The following is a 15,268-nucleotide window of genomic DNA, read 5'->3' as shown; positions in this document are numbered from 1 at the left end:
AGCCTCAAATATCGAAACCCGCTTCATCGGAAGCCTCCATCGCCGGTGGTGGTGGCTAGTGGTGAAGGAGATGAACAACTTTTTGTGTGAAACGAGAGAGAGAGAGAGAGAGAGAGAGAGAGAGAGAGAGAGTTTTCATTTTATTTTCTTTTTTCCGTTATAAAAAATTATAAAAATAAAATAAAAAAATGAAAATTTTCTTTTTTATTTTTCTTTTAATCAGAAAAAATCTTTAAATAATAAAAAAACTGAAAAAGGAAAAAGCAAGGGCAAATTCGTCATTATGAAAAAGTTCATAGCAAATTGGACCAAACTCGCAATAAAATGAAAAGTTTGGACCTCTGATACTAGTCCAAACATTTTTGGACCAAAGTGACAAATTTGAGCAAACCACAGGAACCATTTGTGCATTTTGGTCATCTTAGTTTTTGTGTCAGAACTTATTAAAAAAACCAATACACATTTATCCAATTTCTTTTAACTTTATTTTTATTTTATATAGACTTATATATAAAAAATTTATAAATCTGAAACTAAGATGGCACACAATAGTACCACAACCACGCCCTTATAGAGGGGTGTAAATGAGACGAGACAAATCATGAGAAACTCGAACCCGACTTGGAAAATACTCGAAATCGACTCGACTTTAATGGAGTCGAGCTCGAGCTACTCGAGTGCCTTATCGAGTCGAGCTCGAGTAGTAAAATACACGGCTCATAAAGCTTGTGAGCTTAAGCGAGTATTTATAATATTACTTTTACCCTTTATATATTTTTAAATTAGTAAAACATTTCAATACTTTTAGCTTTTTAAATTGCATTTTAGAACTTTTTGAGAATGTTGCTTTATGTTGTTTTGGATGTATTTAAAATGCAATGAAATAGATGATTGATGTTATATTAACATTAAACGGTTTATATTGAATTTTTTATTATTTTGAACAATGTAAAAGCATGTGGAATGTTTTTTATTTTTGATGCTTCTAACTTTATTTTTTCTAATTTTTAGTCAAATCGAACCGAGCTCGCGAGCCGAGCTCAATAGTATCGAGTATTTCCCAAGTTAAGTTTAAGCTTTAAATTTAGGCTCGAGGTGAGTTCGAGTCGAGCTTGAAGTTCGATTATTTTAGGTGAGTCGAGCTTCGAGCTTGACAGTACTCGACTCGACTCGACTCATTTACACCCCTATCCTTATCCCTTCCATTTCCTCTCTTTATAGTTCTCCGGTCAAATTCGCTTCCCTATCGGCCCAATAACAATTAGGAATGATCATTTGGGATGGACATGATTGAAACCAGTTTTGGACCGGACCGGTTTGGTAGAAATTGGTGGACAGTGAATCGGGTTCAGGTGTAGATTTTATGATTCTTGTACCCTTTTGACTAATACAAGTTTAGTTGCATATACAACTTGTTGAAGTCCTAAAGAAAGATAGTTTTTTATGATAAAATTAGATTATCTATTATGAGGTTTAAGACAAATATGTTTTTGGGTATCATTTTAGATTTATAATACAATTTTTTTGTTAGATTGTTCGTTTTAGATTAAAAATACAATTTCCACATGTATGATTATAACTAATACATTGTTAAAGTCACGGTGTTGGTTTACACGATGAGCAGACTCCTCTAATATGCAACTCATTGAATATGTAACTAAAAATAATGTTGAAAATTTTAAAGCGTTGATATCTCGATTTCAGGAACTATAACTCATTGAATATGTAACTAAAAATAATGAAATTATTGTCTAAAATCAAGTACCAACTCTAAATTAATTGTTGGATGATGTCTCATGTAGATCAGAAATGAAACGAATTAGATATATATGTTTTAAAATTTTCACAGATTATAAAAAACTATTGAAATGATGAAATTTTCCAGTGTTTGATATCCCAAGTTCATACAATATAACTCGTTGAATATGTAACAAAAATACTAAAATTGATGCATAAAGTCAAGTACAACTTGCAATAGACAATGGGATTAAAAAGAATTAGTACATTGTACTAAGTTTAAGCTTTAATGGTTTATGAATATGGAATCCATGTGTTCTTTAATGTGTTGTGAATTTTAAGATAAAGATAGACACCTATGGGCTATGGGCCATGGCTGCTAAAAGTTAAACTAATAATGGGCTTTATGTAAAAAAAGATAGGCTAGCAACAAGTCACGACGGTGCCACCCGATGAAGTTAAAACTTAAAAGGAAGGAAATCAAGATTTTCAGTGGACTGGACTGGGCCCACAAATGTAGGCTTAATGAAAAGCACAAAAAAAAAAAACCCATTCTAATTCGGTTCTACACGAACCAAAAATAACCGAACCGAAAAGAAAACCCTAAACCGATCATGTTTTAAGAAATAAAAAACGTCTGGCTACATTGGATAATCTTGTTGGTTAATCTTTAGTGGGACCCTCAAGCAAACCATAGATCACGTGCAAATGAAAGTTTACATTCACATTTGAACAAAAAAATGTTTGTTTCTGAGCACATTTTGCGGGCAGAGAATTCACTCAACTTGGGGTTTACATCCACATATATAGTTCTTCTTTTACTATAATTATTTGCTCAATTGGCTAGCTACTCTTATAATTAAGATGATTAGAACTTCCTTATCTATCATGGTGTATGAAAAGATTTTCACTTGGGTTTTCAGGGACTTGTCTTTGTTGTTGGTTTGTTATAATATGCAAGTATGCAAAGTTAGACCCAAACTTCTCAAATCAACCAAAGCTATAAATAACTACCACATCAACATTCAAATTTCAACCAACCACTTATATGTCAAGAACAAAACAAATCAAACTGTTGTACGAAAAACTACTTAAAAGATTAAGTTGACAACTCACCTAGACACCAGTATGATCAAGAAACCCCTTACAGTTTAAATCCTCATCATTATCCTCGAGAAGAAATGGCCTGTACATGCAAAACATCAGCACATAGAACACATAATTGCCAGTTTCCAGCCGCGCAGTACTCTCCAGCGGGATGTTCGCTGCCGATGAATAGACAATATAAAATAAAACCAACATAGCGAACACAATCTGCCTGGTAAACGACATAGACATAGACATAGATGTATCTTTATCCGTAGCCTCTTCCTCTTTGAACGCAGCAGAAGCAGCAGCAAGAGCAACAGAAAAAGTGTGGATAAAAACCACCAAGCAACAGATGACATCTATAAACCTAAACTTATCTATCAAATCCAGCCAGTCTTTATTATAAGGCCCAGATTCCACTATCGATATAAAAGTTAGATTAGCCCAACCCTTAAGTAGGATCACGATTATCAAAGTGAATATTTCGCATCCTTGCAAAAACGGCTTCCAGATACACCATCCAGCACCGATCATCACGATTAAGGTGAAGAAAAGCAAATTCCTCATAAACTGAAATATGTTGAACCAGGTATGCCATCCATGACGGCTTCCAGTAACCTGAAGGTCATGTTGATCCGCCATCGCACATAAAAAGTAAACAAGAGTTATAACAAGCAACACACCCATTAGTAAATGGATCCTCTTGAAACATTGCTGGTTCTTTAATGATATGTAGATCCAAACTACTAAAAAACACAGATACATGAGGATCAATCTGAAGAAAAGAGACGGATGCGGTAGCCCGGCTGATAAATAATCTTTGGTGGTGCCGTCTTCATCGGTGTTGTAGAGTTCTGTTCGGACATCCATTGTCACGAGTGATAGGTCGTTGCAATTTGCAAAGTAGAGTAAATACTTGCCGGGATATGTGACATTGTACGATTTGTTGAAGGACGACTGAGGAGGAGGGGAGAGATCCCGGAAAGTAAAGAGGACTGAGATGAATTTGATATCCAAGGCGCACAAATCAGGGTTTTGTTCGAATTCGTGGTCGTAGCGGGCTGATAATTCATCCGATAGAAGGAAGAAACCGATACGCGAAGGATCAGGTTGTGATAAGTTGGATGTGACCGGAATGGAGGAGATCCCGACGGAGGAGACCGCGACGGAAACGTAGCCGGTATGTGAGTATTCGAACTCCGAGAAGAGGATCATATCTCGGTTATGGGATCGGATCTTCACGGATATGATATCCGCCGTCGATGGTGCCGTGAAGCGAAAGAAGAGGAGGATGAGAAAAGTAGCGAAAATTTTCCCTAGAATCCTCATTACCAGAGGTGGTAAGGTGACGGCGGAGGTAGGGAAAGACGAGGGAATGGTTAACCTTTCTAAACGGAAACCAGTGATTCACCTATATGTTCGTGAATGCATGTTTCGGTTTCGGATTGCTTTTTGAAATTTCGAATGTGTTTTTGATAGAAATTGTTTATGGCGTCAAATATTATTTAAACAAAATGTTTGAATTATGGTAGAAAATCAATAATTCAATTAATTAAAAATCGTTTAGCTTAAAATATGTTTTTTGACACTATTATGGTTAAAATTTAGTTTTAAAAAGTCAAGTTAGAAATGCTTTTGAAAATCTTTTTTTAATGTATTGAAAAACTATTTTAAAAGGTATTTTTAAAATTGACAAACATCTTTCTAATTATTATGACTTTTTAAAAATCAATAAGTTGTTTTTGAAAACAATCACTACAAGAAAATATAACTTTTACCGGCAACACTATTACCGGCGACAAGGGGCTTTAGCGGCGACTCTAGATATTGTCGCCGGTAAAAGTGTCGCCGGTAAAGGGTTGGCACCCGGATCCGCACTTTCCCCCTCTGTTATATATGAACCGTTCGATGAGATATCTAATCCAACGGGTGGGGTGTCTTATCGTATCTAACCTAATACCGGCAACATATTTGTCGCCGCTAAAAAGTTAAAATAGTCACCGCTAATGGTTAACGAAAAAACACGCGGTACCCTTCCCTCTAGTTTGTCGTCGCTATTGCTAAAAGTCGCCAGTAAAGGTTTACCTGTCGCCGCTATTGCCTCTCGCAGATAAAAAAAAACGCATGACGAACCCTCATTTCTCCCTTTGCTTTCTGTTTGCTGCGCTTCTTTCCTTCCCCAATTCCAGCTTCATCCGATGTTCAGCCTCTATTTGCTTGTTCCAAGCAAATTTCTTCCCACATTGTGTCCTATTAAGAATCTAGGTGTGGTTAAAGTTTTGGGACCAATTTCTAACTCCATTTCTTCAACAAAGGTAAATTGATTTTGTAGTTTCCTTTTCAATTTGTATGTTAATTTCGATTTTTAGCTTCATCTAGTGATTGAATGGTAATAAATTGTTCATATATTTGTTTTTGGTGGTGTTGTTTTGGATTAGGTGTGGTTAAAGCTTTTGGGGCCAATTTCTAACTCCAATTCTTCAACAAAGGTAAGTTCATTTGCTAATTTCACTTTTAATTTGAATATATGTGAATTTGTTGTATATATGCCAATGTATGTGTATTTGAAGTATATGTGATATATGAGTATTTGGTAAAAATGATATGTATTTGTTATAAGTAGGATGTTATTGTGTGTATATGAATGTATGTATGTTTGTTGTAAATGTGGTATATGATTGTGAAACTTTTGTATTTGGTATAAATAGGATGTTATTATCTATATGTGAAATTATGTGTATTTTGTTTAAGTAGGATGTTATTTTGTGTGTATGTGTATGTATTTGTATTTGGTGTATATGTGGTATATGTATGTAAAAGTATGTGAATTTCATCCTCGTATGTATTATGTAAAAGTATGTGGTTTTGGTAGAAGTAGGATGCTATAATTGAAAAAAAAGTTATTGTTATAATTTGAAAAAAACAAAAAAACAAAAAAAAAATTATAAAATTGTTTAAAAACTTATATACAAAAACTAGAAAGTTTCTAGTTTTTACCCAAGTTAACTCCAAATTAATTAACCAATAAGTTATATAGTTAACTTATAATCCTCAAATTAATTTATAAGGTTATATTTCTATAACCAATAATAATTGGTTACCATAAAAATAGGTTAAAGGATGCTATAATTGAAAAAAAATAAAAAATAAATTATTGTTATAATTGGAAAAAAAAAACACAAAAAAATATATATAATTCTTTAAAAACTTATATATATTTTAATCTCGACGGTAAAAAAGAACAACACAACAACATAATATGTATGTAAAAGTATGTGAATTTCATGTTTTTATGTATTATGTAAAATTATGTGATTTTCTTATAAGTAGGATGCTATAATTGAAAAGAAAATAAAAATTAGTTATTGTTATAATTGGAAAAAAAACACAAATATATATATATATATATATATATATATATATATATATATATATATATATATATAATTGTTTAAAAACTTATATACAAAAACTAGAAAGTTTCTAGTTTTTACCCAAGCTAACTCCAAATTAATTAACCAATAAGTTATATAGTTAACTTATAATCTTCAAATTAATTCATAAGATTATATTTCTATAACCAATAATAATCGGTTACCATAAAAATAGGTTAAAGGATGCTATAATTGAAAAAATAAATAAATAAATTATTGTTATAATTGGAAAAAAAAATTATAAAATTGTTTAAAAACTTATATATATTTTAATCTCGACGATAAAAAAGAACAACACAACAACATAATGTCTATTATAAAATTGTTTAAAAACTTACAAGTAATTTTAATTAAAATTAATTAAAAAATGCATAAATAAAAATTTTTAATTTATTATTTTTTTTATTTTTTTATTATTTAATTTTTGTATTATTTTAGATGTAAAAAAAATGTGGATTGTAAAAAAAACAATGCTAATTCTGTATACTAAACTCTAAACCCAAAATTATGTTTCAGCAACATCATGTCTATTGATAAAAGCTGGAATACTAATCCATATCGAAACCATCCCGAGTTCCAAGTAGGACTCAAAGCTTTTATCGAGAAGTCCAAGTCACACCTTGATAGTAATGGTAAAATCAGATGTGCGTGTGAAAAATGTGATAACCGTTACTTCAAGTACCCGACTGCAGTTGAACGCCATATGTTTATAAATGGTTTCAGTAAGGTGTACAAAATTTGGATCTATCATGGTGAATCTTTTATTCCTCCAGTCGTCTTGCAAAATAACAAAATGGACGATTTAATCAACGATGTGATGTGGGAGTCGAGAGAAAATGATACCAACCTCGATGAAGGAACCTCAAATACAAGGGGTAGCGGTGTGGATGATGATTTTGCACAGTTGTTGGAAGAAATGGAAACTCAATTGTATATTGGTTGCATCTTTTCTTCGCTTGAGTTTCTAGCAAAGTTAATACATATCAAGGTGAACAACAAATGGACTGTAAGTTCATTTGATCAACTCCTTGAGCTCTTGCAATTAGCATTTCCCAAAGGCAACAAGCTTCCCCTTTCACATTATCTAGCTAAAAAGAAACTAAAGTCTATTGGCCTGGGGTATGAGTCGATATATGTGTGCAAAACGATTGTTGTCTCTTTTGGAAAGAACACAATTCATTGCAAATTTGTCCCGTTTGTAAAGAGAGCCGATGGATCGATAAAAACACCAAGGGTAAGAAAGTACCTCATAAGGTGTTACGGTACTTTCCTGTGACCCCTAGACTACGACGTTTATATTGTTCAAGGCACACTGCCAAAAATATGATTTGGCATAGTACCAGACGTTCAGAAGATGGTGTGATGATTCATCCTGTTGATGGGGAATATTGGTAAGATTTTGATAAAAAATACCCTGACTTCTCGAGTGAAACCCGTAACGTACACCTAGGTCTTTCAGCTGACGGTTTCAATCCATTTGGAAACATGTGTAATCCACATAGCACATGGCCGGTCATACTCACCACATACAATCTGCCACTCTGGCTTTGTATTAAAGATTCATCATGTAACGTCCCAAAATTCAAGACTAAAAATTTCTTTTAATAAAACATTACTTAAAGTAAAATCATCAATTCCAAACATAATCAGAGTATTAATTTCCAAACTACATATCCTTTATCAGAGTAAAACATTCCCACGCTGTCTGGTCTATGGTGTGTGTCATGCGATCACCCAGAACTCTCCCCTCCGCTACCGGAAGTACCTGAAACCAAAACTGAAAACCGTAAGCACGAAGCTTAGTGAGTTCCCCACCCTACCACATACCATGCATAACCACATACTGCACATACTGGGCCACACCCACTATCCTGGGCCTCGCCCCCTACCTCGGGCCTCGCTCGCTACAACGGCCCCGCCTGGCTTCGAGGCCCGCTCGGATACAAATCTGTTTCACTTAGGCCTTGCCTGTCACAGGGCCTCGCCCGCTAACATATAATAGCACATAAACATATCACAAACACATAAGCTAAACACATACTAACGGATCTTGTCCGAAGGCCTCGCCTATCCTGGGCCTCGCCCTTATCCTGCTACTGATGAATCATGGAACTGTTGGAATAGTGTCTAAGGCTGCAACTATATTAGGCAAGTATTTGACCCGGTTGTGCATGGTCCTTTTGGGTTGCCTTCACCATAGCAACTTGACAGGATGTTTTATTATGAAAAAAGAAATATTATTAATATATTATGAGAATAATATAAAGAATAATAATATTATTATTTGATTAATATAAGTCATAAATTAATAAGGAATTAATTTGGTGACTTAAAGAGATTAATTGAATAAAGGGGCATAAACTGTCAATTGATTGATAGTTGTACTTTGGGCTATAAATCCCTTAAGGATAAGGGGGGGGGGGGCGATTTCTAGGGCTTAGGATAGGCTTAGATTTCATCCAAGGCTTATCAATTAAGGTATTGGATTGCTTAGGGCCTAAGTTATCTAATTAGGGTTTAAGGGTGAAAGCCTAGGAGCCTTACAAGTATAAATAGACCCAAAGGGTTAAGGAAATCGGCACTTGTGCTTTAGAAAGAAACCTTGGCCGATTTTCACTTCCCTCTCCTCTCTCTCAAATCATCCTCTTGTTAGTTGGTGTTTGTAAGCCATTAGAGGAGTGACAATTGTGACTCTAAAGCTCCAAGGACAAGAAAATCAAGCAAGTGATTCAAGGTAAACTTCTAAATCTGATTTCTTATGTTATTATGCTCTATTAGTCATTAAAAGTCTTGGATTCAATGCATGTTTAATTAGAGAAACCTAGATCCAAGCATTAGGGTTTGCATGTGCACATAGGAATCTTCATATGGCTAAAACCCATCAGTGGTATCAGAGCCTGGTTGGTTTCTATTGAATTGATGCATTGTTTGCTTGTTTGATGCTTGTTAAATTCGAATTTTATGTTTCTGTCTGATGGACTCGGCGAGTCCCATTGTGGACTCGGCGAGTCCTTTGGGGTACTCGGTGAGTCCAAGCGTCAGAAAGAGCAAATGTCGGGATTTCTAGCTGTTTATCTTTGAGATACTTGCCTTTATCATATTAGATCAATATAAATCCGATTTTATGATATTTATGAGTATATTCTTGATCTAATTGAAGATATTTATCAATTAATTAAATATTTATTTCCTTATGTGATAATTGATTAATTATTTTGATTAAATTGGTAAATTGTTTTGCAAGAAATTATTAAATAAATCAAATATGGATAATTATGTGATTAAATGTTAATTTGGATTATTTGTTATTTGATCCTCCATGTTTTGAAAAGTTTAAAACTTGTCCTCAAGTTTTGAAATTTATGTTTTGTGATTAAAAGTTAATTTAGACAATTTAAATTTCAAACCCTAGAATTTTACAAGTTTAAAATTCAACCCTATACTAATATAATATTACAAGATTAATATATATATATATATATATATATATATATATATATATATATATATATATACTAATAAAAGAGTAGTCATTTTGCCAAGTGTCATAATATTAAAACTCCTAATTAATATGATGCCACTTGTCATTTTATTAATTCTCCATTTTAAATTCATTAAACCTCCTAATTAATGTGATGTTATTTGTCAATCTATTTATTCTTTATTTTAAATTTTAAATTTTATATTATTGTTATCATTAGTTCACAAATAAAAAGAGTCTAATATATATGATAAATTAATTACACATATTTATTTGAATCAATAATTATAATTTTACATAACTAATAAAAAAATCTCTTAATTAATAATGTATTTAAAATTTTATATAAAATAATTGATTAATAATTTTGAATTTTTTACTATGAATATTTAATCAATTTTGTAACCGTGGTTTCCACGGGTTATAAACTAGTATATATATATATATATATATATATATATATATATATATATATATATATATGTATGTATGTATAATTAAAATGCTAGTCTTACCGTTAGTAGGCCTCATTCACGAAGCCGGTCTATAAGGTGGGTATAAGGTTGGTGCCTATAAAATGGCGCTTAATGGGTGTACACTCACACCCACCGCTTGCTTGATCGGTGGAGGGTCGTTAGCCGAACGGGTAGGATAGGGCAACCTCATCTCTTCATTAAAAGTATAATATGAAATACAAAGTAACTACATGTTTTCAGAATTTCCCAATCCTAGTTACTTTAGGAAAAGTGAATTGATGCAATCCCATGAAATTACACTTTGCACCCTTGCTAAGAAGTTAGTGGAGCGTGTGTGGTTTACCGGCACACTAATTGGTTCTAAGCAAAGGTGGCAAAGGGTGATTCATTGTTTATCATAGTTCGATGGAGCGTGTGTGGTTTACCGGCACATCGAATAGGTGATTGTTACAATGAAGGCACCATGTGAATTTGCATGGTAATTCACACCCACTTTGTGATCCTCGGTATCCCAGTCACAAACGAGAGGGGCATATCGAGATTTAAACATGCCATTGAAAGGTTTCAATGAATCTCATCCAAACCTAGGAATTCTCAATACATTTAGAACTTAAAGTTATGTTTTCATGATAGAGAATTAGTGAATCGTCATTCACTTACCTTCAAATTGTTTGCATGTTAGATTACGGCATCCCTTTTCTAATATGTAAATATTGTTGTTGGATCCTAGCCCTAATTTTTCTTATTGGGTGATAATTAGGGATTCAAAATCTAATTTATCTTTGTCCTTTCTATTTGTAGATGTCGAACGCGAACAACGTTGTTGCTAGTTTGTTTACATTGATGAGCCTTTGCCAAAAGGTGACTTTCGATGGGACGAACTTTAGCGAATGGATAAGATACATTCACACAATTGCTCGCTACGAGGACAAGAAGTATGTCCTTGATGAGAAACTTGAGAAGATCAACCCAGAAATCGCTACTCTGGCTGAAATGACTACTTTTGAGACTCATGAACATGATGCAACGAAGGTTCATTGCATCATGATAGCCACAATGAATGCCGAATTCCAAAAGTCCTATGAGGACATGTATCCGTATGAAATGCACCAAGACTTGTTGGAGAGATACCACCAAAACGCGAGGCAGGAGCGTTACGAGATTTTCACTAACATGATTTCCGCCAAAATGGGTCATGGAGAATCTCTTACCGTGCACCTGCAAAAGATGCAAAGGTATGTCGATCGTCTTTGCAAGTTGAATGTTGACTTTGGGGAAGACTTGGCGATCGACATGGTGCTTCACTCTTTGCCTCCGTGTTACAATCAATTTAGGATGACCTACCACATGAACAAAGAAGAGGTCACCCTAAGTAAGCTCCAAGGTCTCCTTAGGGTTGCTGAAAGCAACCTCAAGGACAAGTCTGTTGCACCCACTCCCAATCCACCCGCTGCTCCTGTTTTGGCCATTGGGCAAGGAAGAGGCAAGAAGAGGAAGGCTCCGTCTAAGAGCCACCGCAAGGGGAAGTCCCGAGATGGTTCCTCTTCTAGTGGGACCAAAGTTGATCCCGCTAAGCCTAACCCTAACCCAAAGGAGGCAGAGTGCCATCATTGCCATAAAATAAGGCATTGGAAGAGAAGCTTCCCAGACTACCTGCAAGCCATCAGGGAAGGAAAGATCAAGCCATCTTTCGCAGGTATATACACAATTAAATCTAACGATTCATCTCATGCTATTTCTTGGGTCCTTGATACCGGTTGTGGTTACCATATTTGTTCTGAATTGCAGGGACTAAGAAGAAATAGGGATGTGGAGCATGGAAGAATAAATCTAATCATGGGGAACAGAAGATCGTCTCCTGTGACCAAGATTGGAGTGTATTCTTTAGTGCTTAGGAATGGTTTATGTTTAGATTTGAACAATTGTTGCTATTCGCCAGAAATGGCAAGAAACATCATTTCATTTCATGGTTTGTTTAGACAAGGTTTTAGATTTTCTTTTAATAATGAGAATGGTTCTATTCTTGCTTATCTAAATGGTGTCTTATATTTTGAAGCAATACCGTGTAATGGAATTTATGAAACTGTTATGATTGTAGATAACTTAGGAAATGATGTTTTATGCATGGATTCTTCCAATGGTATGGATAGAGCATCCTTGTGGCATTGTCGTCTTGGACATGTCAACAAGAAGCGCATAGCCCAACTCCAAAAGGATGGAGTGTTGGAGTCATTCGACCTTAGGGAAGATGACACATGCGAGTCTTGTTTGCTTGGAAAGATGACTAAGTCACCATTCACTAGTACATGTGAAAGGGGTGAGGGTCTATTGGACCTCATACATACCGATGTATGTGGACCGTTTAGATCAACCACAAAGGATGGGAACCGCTTCTATGTGACTTTTACCGATGACTATAGTAGATATGTGTATATCTACTTAATCAAGAAAAAGTCAGAAACGTTTGAAAAGTTCAAAGAGTTCAAGAATGAAGTGGAGAATCAATTGGGCAGGAAAATCAAGATGCTTCGATCCGATCGAGGAGGAGGGTACCTAAGTCTTGAATTCCACAACTATCTCAAGGAGTGTGGAATAGTTTCACAACTGACGCCACCTAGGACACCATAGTTGAATGGTGTGGCAGAAAGGCGTAATCGAACCTTGTTGGACATGGTTCACTCTATGATGAGTCGTGCTTCACTACCTATCTCTTTTTGGGGGTATGCCTTAGAGACTGCCCCCACATCCTTAATCGAGTCCCTACTAAGAAGGTTGCCAAAACACCTCACGAGATGTGGACAGGGAAAGCTCCCTCGTTAGCACATATCAAGGTTTGGGGTTGCGAGGCTTTCGTAAGACGAGATACTCACGACAATCTCGAACCTCGTAGTAAGCGATGTATTTTCATCGGCTACCCGCAGAAATCCTTTGGATATCTCTTCTATAGACCGAAGGACAATGTTGTCTTCGTTGCGAAGAGAGGAGTTTTCTGAGAGCGAGAACTCATAAGCCAAGGAGACAGTGGGAACCAAATCGAGCTTGAATAGATTCAAGAGTCGATAGATAAAGGAACCTCTACCGCTGGCACTCAACCCGAGGAGGAAACTCTGGTTGAACCGATTGACGAGTCATTACCTCTTAGACGTTCCGAAAGAGTTAGAGTTCAACCCCAGTTTTATGGTTTTCATATTACTACCGAAGGGGACACGTATATTAGTGATGGTACACTAATAAATCTAGATGAACCTAATAGCTATAAGGAAGCCATGGCAGGCCCGGAGTCTGCGAAATGGAAAGAGGCAATGGACAACGAGATTCAGTCCATGTATGACAACCAAGTTTGGAATTTGGTTGATAATGTACCCGGACGTAAGACCGTTGGGTGCGAATGGATCTTCAAGAAGAAGACCGACGTGGATGGAAATGTAGACACATATAAGGCGCGATTGGTTGCGAAGGGATTTACTCAAACTCCCGGAGTTGACTATGATGAGACCTTCTCACCAGTTGCGAAGATAAAATCTATTAGGGTGATGCTAGAAATTGTCGCATTTCATGAGTATGAGATTTGGCAAACGGATGTCAAGACCGCTTTCCTTAATGGGAAGTTGGCTGAGGATGTTTACATGGCTCAGCCAGAGGGGTTTGTGGATCCGAAGCATCCGAATAGAGTGTGTAAGCTTGAGAAGTCCATTTATGGACTTAAGCAAGCGTCTCGCAGATGGAATCTTTGCTTCGATGAGAAAGTCAAAGAGTTTGGATTTGTACGAAGCGAAGATGAATCATGTGTATATGTCAAAGCCAGTGGGAGTATAGTAAGCTTCCTCATTTTGTATGTTGATGACATACTACTCATAGGAAATGACGTCCCGACTCTGCAGGAGGTTAAGTCCTGGCTCGGGAAGTGCTTCGCTATGAAGGACCTCGGAGAGGCTTCCTATATTTTGGGAATAAGGATAGTGAGAGAACGAAGTAAGAGACTAATAGGACTTAGTCAGAACACTTACTTAGATAAAGTACTAAAACGTTTTAGTATGGAAAACTCGAAGAAGGGAGAATTACCGATACAAAGTAATGCCAAGTTGAGTAAGACTCAAAGTCCGAGTACCGAAGCTGAAATAGCTGAAATAAGCCAAGTTCCATACTCTTCCGCAGTTGGCTCAATCATGTATGATATGACTTGTACTCGCCCTGATGTAGCCTTTGCTTTGAGCATGGTTAGTAGATATCAAGGGAACCCTGGCAGAGCCCATTGGATTGCGGTCAAGAATATCCTTAAGTACCTTCGGAGGACGAAGGAATGGTTCTCAGTCCTCGGAGGGAGTGATGACTTGAAGGTGCGAGGGTATAGTGACGCCGGCTTTCAGACCGACAGGGACAACTACCATTCGCAGTCGGGCTGGGTTTTTACCCTGAATAGAGGAGCAGTAACTTGGAAAAGTTCCAAGCAGGAAACCGTAGCTGATTCAACGTGTGAATCAGAGTACATTGCAGCGAGCGAAGCGTCGAAGGAGGCAATATGGTTGAAGAACTTCATCGGTGATCTTGGAGTTGTACCTGCCATAAAGGAGCCCATGGATATTTTCTGTGATAATGAAGGAGCGGTTGCCTTGACCAAGGAACCGAGGGATCATTATAGATTTCGACATATCGACAGGAAATATCACTTTATTAGACATCGTGTAGAAGAAGGACAACTCATAGTGAAAAGGATATCATCAGAAGATAACCCAGCAGATTCGCTTACGAAAGGGACTGAGTAGGGTTAAGCACTTGCAGCATGCTAGGAGTATTGGGCTGAAGGACGATATTAGTATAGATTAGATAGTAGTAGAAACGTGTAATAGATAAATGTAATTAACATTTGATGATTAAATAAAAGAGTATTATTTATGAGTAATGTTACTATCTTATGTTAATTGTTTAACTATTGTTTCACTTTGCATGTTTTGACTTCCAGAATAATTGAGTTTCTTAAGAATAATCGAATTATTCAAATTGTCCACAATCGTTCATATGTTGGAAGTAGATATGAATGAAGATTGTCATGA

The 15,268-nt window shown here is 35.9% G+C and overlaps 1 pseudogene; it reads right to left on the bottom strand.

Annotated features, from left to right (window-relative positions):
* Positions 1–2,738: 2,738 nt before the first annotated feature.
* Positions 2,739–4,249, bottom strand: LOC145101047 (protein CANDIDATE G-PROTEIN COUPLED RECEPTOR 7 pseudogene; annotated as a pseudogene).
* Positions 4,250–15,268: the final 11,019 nt, after the last annotated feature.

This window comes from Lactuca serriola, chromosome 4 (assembly GCF_051521515.1).
Source record: "Lactuca serriola cultivar US96UC23 chromosome 4, Lser_US96UC23_V15, whole genome shotgun sequence".
Taxonomy (NCBI): Eukaryota; Viridiplantae; Streptophyta; class Magnoliopsida; order Asterales; family Asteraceae; genus Lactuca; species Lactuca serriola.
This window is presented reverse-complemented; position numbering and strand designations above follow the sequence as displayed.